The sequence below is a fragment of the Condylura cristata genome, unplaced genomic scaffold (genome assembly GCF_000260355.1).
Source record: "Condylura cristata isolate star-nosed mole 26May11 unplaced genomic scaffold, ConCri1.0 scaffold00050, whole genome shotgun sequence".
Lineage (NCBI taxonomy): Eukaryota > Metazoa > Chordata > Mammalia > Eulipotyphla > Talpidae > Condylura > Condylura cristata.
In genome coordinates, this window is record NW_004567151.1 from 1,373,595 (window position 1) to 1,382,700 (window position 9,106).

Here is a 9,106-nt window from a genome sequence, read left to right on the forward strand (position 1 = left end):
ATAGTATATGGTGTATAGTGTATACTATATGGTATGTAGTGTATGGTGTATAGTGTATGGTATGTAGTGTAAGGTATATGTTGTGTATTGTGTATAGTATATGGTGTACTGTGTATGGTATTTGGTATTGGTCTATAGTGTATAGTATATGGTATATAGTGTGTAGTATATAGGATATGGTGGATAGTGTACAGTATATGGTATATAATATATAGTGTACAGTGTATACTACACACACTAGTATAGCATATACTACATATATGTGCTCATATACAGTGTGTATTATATGAATGTATATGTGTACTAGTATAACATTATATACAATACTAATGTATATACAGTTATAGCATATGTTACATATTATATTAGTGCACATATACATTAGTATAGTGTGTACGTGCTATCCTGAATACATACATACAGTATTATGGCTTATAAAATATACCATATTAGCATATATACACTGTTACAGTATATGTTACATATAAATACACACATATTATACATTATGCTAGTAAATTTATATACTAGCATATATACACACTATTATAGTATATATTATAGCGCATGTATTCTGTTACATAGGATATGGCATCTAGTATGTAGTGTATAGGATATGGTATAGGTGTATGGTGTATAATGTATAGTATATGGCCTAGGTGTATACTAGTATACATCACGCAATATTGTAGTATATATTAAATGAGCATATATGCACAGTTATAGTTACATAATATATTACTTTTATTTCTATAGTTATAGTATATTTTGTATATACCAGTGCATGCATATATACTTTATATAGATTTTATACTAGTATATATATATGTTTTATACTAGTATAAATACTAGTGTATATATAGAATCATAGTATGTTTATTTATTATACTGGTATCTCGATACTGTTATGGTGTACTAGTACTATATATATATATATATATATATATACACACACACTGTTACAGTGTATATCATCATACTATTATATATGCATACTATGACTGTGTTCCCGTTATATATTATACTAGTCTGCCTGCATTGCTGTTGCACATTATATATTTACTAGTGCATATATGTGCTGTTGTAGTATAGACATACCAGTACATCTGCACCATCGCGGCCTAAATCTAGATGAGCCTAGATGTGCACTGCTAGTGTATATAGGTATATACAGTAATATCTCCAAAGATCAGTAGTCTCCACCTCCAAAATTCCGCTCCAAAGCACAGCATTGGGTCTGAGACGGCGCTGTGCTTTCAGTACGGTTCTGCGTGTCACAGACTTTCCCCGGGGATTCAGGGAAGAGAAGACAATGGTGTAAAATCTACTGCAGATCAAACGTAAGCTTCACGGCACGACAGTCATGAAAAACTTGTCAGGAACAAACAGCATCGTCCTTGACATGAGGAACGCGCTGCCTGGGCCACTTTCTGGACCTCGCACAGCTGAAGAGCGCAGCTGAAGTATGGAAGAGGGAAAGTGTGGGAGACGCGGGGACCCCTTGAGAGAGACGTCGCCAGCTGAGGAACTACGCGAGAGGAGAAAGGCCGGCTGACGGTGAGGCAGCTTTCGGGGAGCCTTCCAGGCCTTTTCAGAATGGAAGATGCACCTCCAGGTTACCTGTGACGCCAGCCTGGAGCACGAATCCCATGGGCTTGCCGTGGCGTTGTGGGGGTCCCACAGGTAACCTACGAGGGGGTCACCTGCAAGGGAGCCAAGACTAGCTGGCCAGGAGCCTCTGGCACACGGCGGTGGGTTCTCAGAGATGTGGGGAGACCACAAGGTGCAGTGGGAAGGCAAAGACTGCTTTGGAATGCTGCACCCTGAAATACACCTCAGACCTCAAAAGCAACGAGCTTGTCAGCCAGGCTCAGCAGAACCACCAGTGGGTATCATATTTTGGAAAATGAATTTCATTACTGGTTATCAAAAAGTAACTTTTTTCTGTTGAAGAGCGTGAGATAGGACTCTGGGACTGAAGTGAGAAGATGGAGCCAGACACCACAGGTTACTAAAAATGTCAGGGCCCCGAGAACGACACAATGTCTTCTTAGAAGTAAGTCCTGTAAAACCACATGAAAAAACAAACAAGAAGGAGCATTCAATAAAGAGACTGACTTACAGAGCCAGACAATGAGAAATCGAAACTAGAAAAAATGAAGGGAATGGTCTGTAGGGAAGAGAAATAAAATTAAAAGTTGGTTTTTTAAAACAACTCAGAGAAATAAACATGTCTAGGGCAAAACTGATCCAAAAAAAAAAAAAAAAACCACATAAAAGAATACCATTCACAACGTCATACTATGAATATGGAAACTTAGAGGAAATGGGTAATTTTGTAAGAAGGAATTTTCAGAATTTATTTAAATCAGAATGAAACCTTAAACAAGAAAGTTTTAATCATGTCGCCTTTCTCCAAAGATACCAGGTCTGAATGTTTTTATCGGGGCTTTTAAAAAATAGATAAGCCTACATAAAAAAAAAAATCTTCATCTACATAAAAATAATCTTAATCTACATAAAAAAACTTAATCTCATTTTCATATAGACACAAGATCTCAAAGAAAATATCACAATCAAATAGAATTTAGTCTCTGTAAGTACGTCATGTAAGTCTGATGTAAGATTAGAAAGCCTATTTAATGTCACAGTAAAAGGAAAGTCACCTTTTCCTTTCAAAGTCCTCCTAGTATTGCCTTGACAGACGCAGAAAAGACATTTGATAGAACGGAGAACTTATTCACAGTTAAAACAAGCCTTTGCAGACTAGAGAGAGAAGGCAACTTTCGTCAGGGATGAAGGTCATATATCAAAGCTCTACAAGCCAATGTCACACGAACCGGTGACATTTAGAGGCATTTCCATTAGTCAAGATTGACGTGAGGATACCAGCTACATGTTACTCAGCACTGGATGGAAGGTCTGAACCAAAGTGATAGATAGAAAGGAAAGGGAAGTTGGGGACAGTAAGAAAACCGTTATTATTTGCAGAACATGTAACTGCACACAGAAAGAATTCGAGAAAATTCACCGAGAAACTCACAGAGCTAAAAAGTATTCAGCCAGGATACTATAAACTCACACACACACCCCCACCATCGAACCCCCCCCCCCAGAAATCCATGGCACTCCTAACAGTCATAACTCATTAGAGAATGTGATATAAAAGAATTTTAATCATAATAGTAACAGAAGCACCTAGGGATACATTTGTTAAGAGATACCAGCCCCCCGTGGAGAACACTGAGAAAGCGTGACAGAATGATATGAAGACCCAACCAAGTTAATTATCTCCATATGCTTTGATGCAAGTGAATTTTTTAATCCCCTATGCACATAATCTGGTAAGCATGCGATTCCTTATAAACTAATTCTAAATTCAAGGGAAAGAACCAAGAGCAGACAAGACAATTTTGAAAGGAAGGGTAATGAGACTTGTCTTACTAGATAGACACCCCAGTCAATGGAACGGAACAAAAGTTCAGAAACAAACTACATACATGAAGAAACTACATGCGACCGAGAAAGCATCACAGATCCAGGGGGAGATGGTGGGGCGGGGTGGGGCTGGAACAACGGGTTCTCCACGTGGGAGGAGAGAGGAATTAGATTCCTATTTATATCAGCTGGAAAGATTAAAGACCTCCATGTCAAAAGCAAAAGTTGGCAACTTTTCAAGGAAAATATACTAATTGCTATGTGGGGAAAGATGTCTTACGTAAAGTATAAACAAATAATTATAGAAGAGGAGTGTAGCTAATGATCGGAAGAACAGCAAGAAAAAATGTGATAGGCAAAATGGAAGGAAAGTATAAAAGAGGAGAGGAAATTTGCAATGCAGGTACTAGACTTAGGCAGGAATTTCAGAAGCAGAGTTTATACAGGCTTAATTCTTTGTTCCCAGGTCAATAAAATGCTTCCTGACAGTAACCAAAACAAAATAATAATTAACAGCAGAGCAAGAAGGTAACAAAACAAAAACTAAAGTATAAGAACACAGCAGTTAGAAGATAATTAAAAGAAAAGCACTCTATCAAAAATTATGAAATATTCTCAAAGTATCCTGAAAAGTCAAGGTAGTCCTTATGTTTTCTCATTTCCCAGGAAAGAGAAAATGAAAGTGTATTTAACCCACTGATGTCTTAAAACAACAATAGTAAAATCTCTAAGAAATCAGAGAAAGGGATAAAGGCAAAAATAAAACCGAGTGAAATGGAATATAGAGAAATTTAGAGATTTGAAGAGTTTCTTTAAAGAAAATAAAACTAGGGAAAAAATAACAAAACCTCTGTAGATAGTAGGAATAGAAAAAGGTGAATCCAACATCTGAAAGGAGAGACAATACTTTGCAAAATTTTAAATTCTAATTTTGAAAACCTAGGTGAAATGGACAGTCTTCTGCAAATTTATACATTACCATTATTAGAAGTATAAAATCTAAACACACTAATGACAGCTGAAGAAGCTAGAAAGGGATAAGAAGGGAAATCTCCCTTCTGAAAAAATTATCTAGGCCTACAAATATTTTTAGGGGGGCAGCTTTCACCTCATAAGAAATAAACAATTACTGTGCTCCAATAACTACTTCAAAACCTTGCAAAATGTGGAAATGGCATGTAATTTATTTTACAGAGACAATTCTGATGTCAAAACCTGTCAAAGACTGCTCCCCCCAAGGAAGAGAGAAAATAAAACTAACGTATAAACATAGGTAACAAAATGGAAACACAGATGACTGACCATTTAAAGAATAACCTAGAATGAAAAGCTTTTATGTTTGTAATATTAAAAATATAATATGTCACATTCACATTAAGAAAGAAAATCTAAATGAAGCAAAGTAGATACAGAAAAGACATGGAAATTTAACAGCCCTTATTAAGAAAAGATTAAACATTTAACATAACTAAAGCATTTATGCCAGTCACCCATATCCTTAAGAATGAAATATTAAGGCAGTATTATAAAATCAGGACCAAAATAGGGACATAATTTATTTCCATTTCTATTTAAGTATGATCTGGGAGTTCTGATCAACTTAATAGGATGCATAAAATATTGGAAGGAAGAGATTTATAATTATGTGTAGATAATATAACTATACTCCCCAAAACCTAGAAGAATAATTCAACAATTATTGAATTAAGAATTAGAATTAATATGTGAGTTCAAAGAAACTGCATAATATACATAGGCAATATGAAAGTCAGTAACTGTTCTATATAGGAATACCACCTATATAGTTAGGAGCTGCAAAGAAAAGAAAAATCAAGTTCAAGTAGCAAACACTAATAATTGAAAACTTCTCTAAAATACTTTGGAAGAACTTTAATACTTTGGCCGATCCCTATAATAAAAACCATAAAATGTTACTGAGGAATATGCAACAAAATTTGAAGATTAAGTTCTGTGGTGATGTCGGTATTTTTCAGTCATTTGTAGGCTCGGTATACTTTCAGTAAAATGCTTTCAATAGGAGTCTCAAAAGATTCTTTTGACAATCTGACATTATCTTCCTAATGTTTACACTGAACGGACAAAGAGGTATGAACCACAGAAAAAATGTTGCTTAGGAAAAGGAGTGATGAGCCATCAGCACTGCCAGGAATCAAGCTATTTCAAAAAGCAAGTATCAAGAAAACCGTGGAACCGAAAGCATCAATGTACAAAGAGATATTGTGAAATCACACTAAACATACCTAATCGATGACAGAGAAATGAGCATAAACCAGTGGGAATAGAATTATTTAATAAATCATGCTGGGCTAGTTTTTTAGAAAAACTGATTTTAGAGGTTTTCCTTGAATCATGAGCAAAATAACCCCAGATGGGTAAATACATGTAATTAGATCTAAAATAACCAAATATTAAAATAAAACTAAAAAATTAGGAGCACATGAAAAAAAATGTGCAATAAGTTTAGTCATTTACAAATGCAAATTAAAGCTATAATTATCTATCCCACTCCACACCAAAAGTTATGGCTAAAATAAAAGACTGACAGCACCAAGTGTTGACAACGATATGGAGCAACTGGAACTCTCATGCCTTGTTGGTAGTAAAATCATGGAACAAAATCTGTCAGTTTCTAATAAAAGGAAACAGACTTCTATGACCCAGCGATTCCATTGCCACATATCTCCCCGAGAGAAATGAAAACAAGTGCCCAAAAGGAATATTTACAATTGCCCCCAAGGCAGCAATTACTGCTTTGCAATCTGGCGATCGACCAGGTATCCATCATAGAACAAGAGCTAAATCAACCATAATCTAGACACACGAAGAAGGGCTCCACTGAGCAACAAAGCACACTCCCGAAGCATATCCACACAGATCAATTCTTACAACATTATGTTGAGGGAAAGGTGTATACGAAACAGTTCATGCTCTACGAACATTTATATTTACATTTATATTTATATAAAGCATTTATGGGCCCTCCCTGGTGGCGCAGCGGGTTAAAGCACAGCACTGAGAATCGAAAGCCACTTCTGCATGAGTTCAATCCCCGCCTGCCCCGGAGGTGACCACATAGCGCAGCAGACCTCCCCTGACCCACCCGCTGCTCCCCTCAGCAGTGGACTTTGTCCATCTGCCTGTTCTGCTCCCCGCTCTGTCTCTGGTGCATCCTCTCACTGTCCCTGCACCTCTGGCCTGTACCCCAGTTCTGTATGCACAAATAAATAAACTTTAAAAAAAAAAACAAAACAAAAAATTATATAAAATTGAAAGAATTTCCAGAAGTCTATATGAAAAAGGCCATTCTTCAGACAGGAACATTCGGTAGGCTCAGCTGCTTTAGAGCTGAAGTTCTGTGACCAGAGCCCTATCAATATGGCCGACACTAAGGTGTCAGGTACCGTGTCTGAGGATAATTGCTTCTCCGACGTCAGCCAAGGGGCTAATTGCTACCTTAAAGAGACTTCGATAAGGAGCTGACAAATGTGTTAGCCATTCCAAATCTCTCTACAGATTAAGATACCAACTGTTACGTGAACAAAAACCCCTAAACAGGAAACTCATAAATAGAAAATAAAACTTGATTCTAAAGATGGCGGAAGACTTGTTTGTGTTTGCAGAAATTCGAACTGAAAGTTCACCAAAAACCCTATAGCTCCAGGACCCCAGGGTGTGTAGACTTGGGGTTATTTTCCTTTCAAAAATGAATGTATGGTCTTCAAGAAAACAGTACAAAAGTCAGAGAGAATAGCCACTGCTTCCGGGAGCACGCGCTGTAATTCCGACAAACCAGAGATGACCCAACTGTGTAACAGAATGGTCATTAAATAAGTGTTTTTACATACTGGCAGGGCTCCTGACTAACCCTGAAAAGCGATGTTGTAGAAGATTTCACCATGCCCCACTTTTCGTCACCTCTCCCTTCCCTTTCCCCCCCAGAAGCTGTTCCCGTCTTTCAATTCTGTGAGGAGGAAATAGCATGGCATGAAAATCAGGGGGAAAACTTTCTGAAAATGAAACCAGAAAGGATGCAAATTCTATTTTGCTTGATTATATTTTTAATTGGGAGAAAGCATACATGCCCAGGATTAAAAACTGGAGAGAGTCACCGAAAGCCAATGATGCAAAGGCTTTCTCTGGGAATCTTAACCTTATCGGACTACCTCAGTTTGCCCTAACATCTGTCAGAGGCTGCACACAAACAAATCACAAGAGGATGAAGAAGGGGGAGGTGGGAGGGGAGATGCAGGCAGAGAGAGAAACACGGAGGGTGGGAAGGAAGGGGAAGAAACCAAGAAAAAAAGACTAGGGAACTGAGAAAGAGTTTATTGAACTAACAATAAGTATAATAATTTATAGCATTATAACCAATAATGTGGACTACTATAACTAATAATAACAATTCTAACGAATGCTGAGCCAGAGTTTATTCTAGCAGGTTCTAGAGCCCGAAATCTCTTTTGGAATCTGGGTCTCAAAGGTTCTGCAGCTGACACCGATCAGTGAACACTAACACTGTTCATTCAGATTACATTTAATTCCTTTACATTAAAAATAATCATACATCTTTACGAAATAACGAAGATAAAATAAAAATAGAGAAGTAAATATGTATAAAATAGACAACTCAGACAGGGAGGACCCTTTTGGCTTGAGATGTTTCGGGGAACAGTGAGTGTGTTATCCAAACCCAAATCCAGGTTTCTGGGCTCCCAAGCCCAGGGAGACCTGCAGGAACAGGGGAGGGTGTGAAGTCAGGGGTGCCTCTCACCAGCAGAGAGACAGACACCGAGATGAGACGTTGGAATCTACAGACCTGTGTTCGGAGGCTTGGAAAAGCCGCCCAGAACAAGGCTGGGGTATCAGCCGGCGATGTCTGGGGCTGACTCTCTAACTGTTCTGGCTCAACCAGCCACGAATGTCCTGACTTATATTCATATAATATATTAATATGCGCTTGAAGAAGCCTCATGCCATTACTGGTAAGGGGCAGGACCCTCCCCCCAACACACCTGGGCTTTTGGGTGAAGAGGAGGTTAAGGTTTTCAGTGTGTGTTTTGTCCTGGGGAGGGTCCCCCTTGTTCCCATAATAAGCTATTTATGGGTGGCCGATCTATTTATAAGTGTTTGTAATTAGTTCATGACATTTCCTATTAAAAAAAAAACTTTATTGATCATGCATCAGGTGAAAAGCCCTTGTTAGGAGATCTGGGGAGTAGGTGGGGGGAGCTGAGGTATACCTGAGGAGGAAGACAAGGGGGTCCAGGCAGGAATTGCCCCCAATTTCTCCTTTTTTGTATACTTAAGTGTACAGTTGAGCGTGGAACTCGCGTTTCGAGGGTTACCCCGCCGCACGACGGGGGTCCCTGCCCCGCGGTGCAGTGCCCAGGCGCGGGGCCTCTGTTATAAGGGCACCTGCCCTGTGCACTGGGGTGCAAGGCCGGTCGGGGTATCAGGGCCGAGCCCTGCACTGCCGGCTGACTTTCCTGCCCCAGAGACTCCCGCCCTGTTTTTGAACGAAACTTTCTAAAGTTGCTTCTGAGCTAAGTGTTTTCATCTGATTCGGGACACACACGGGGAGCAGGCCCGGACCCCTCTTGGCTTTTGAGTAGGAATACTTGGGGTGCCGTGCTCAAGGGGAGGGGGT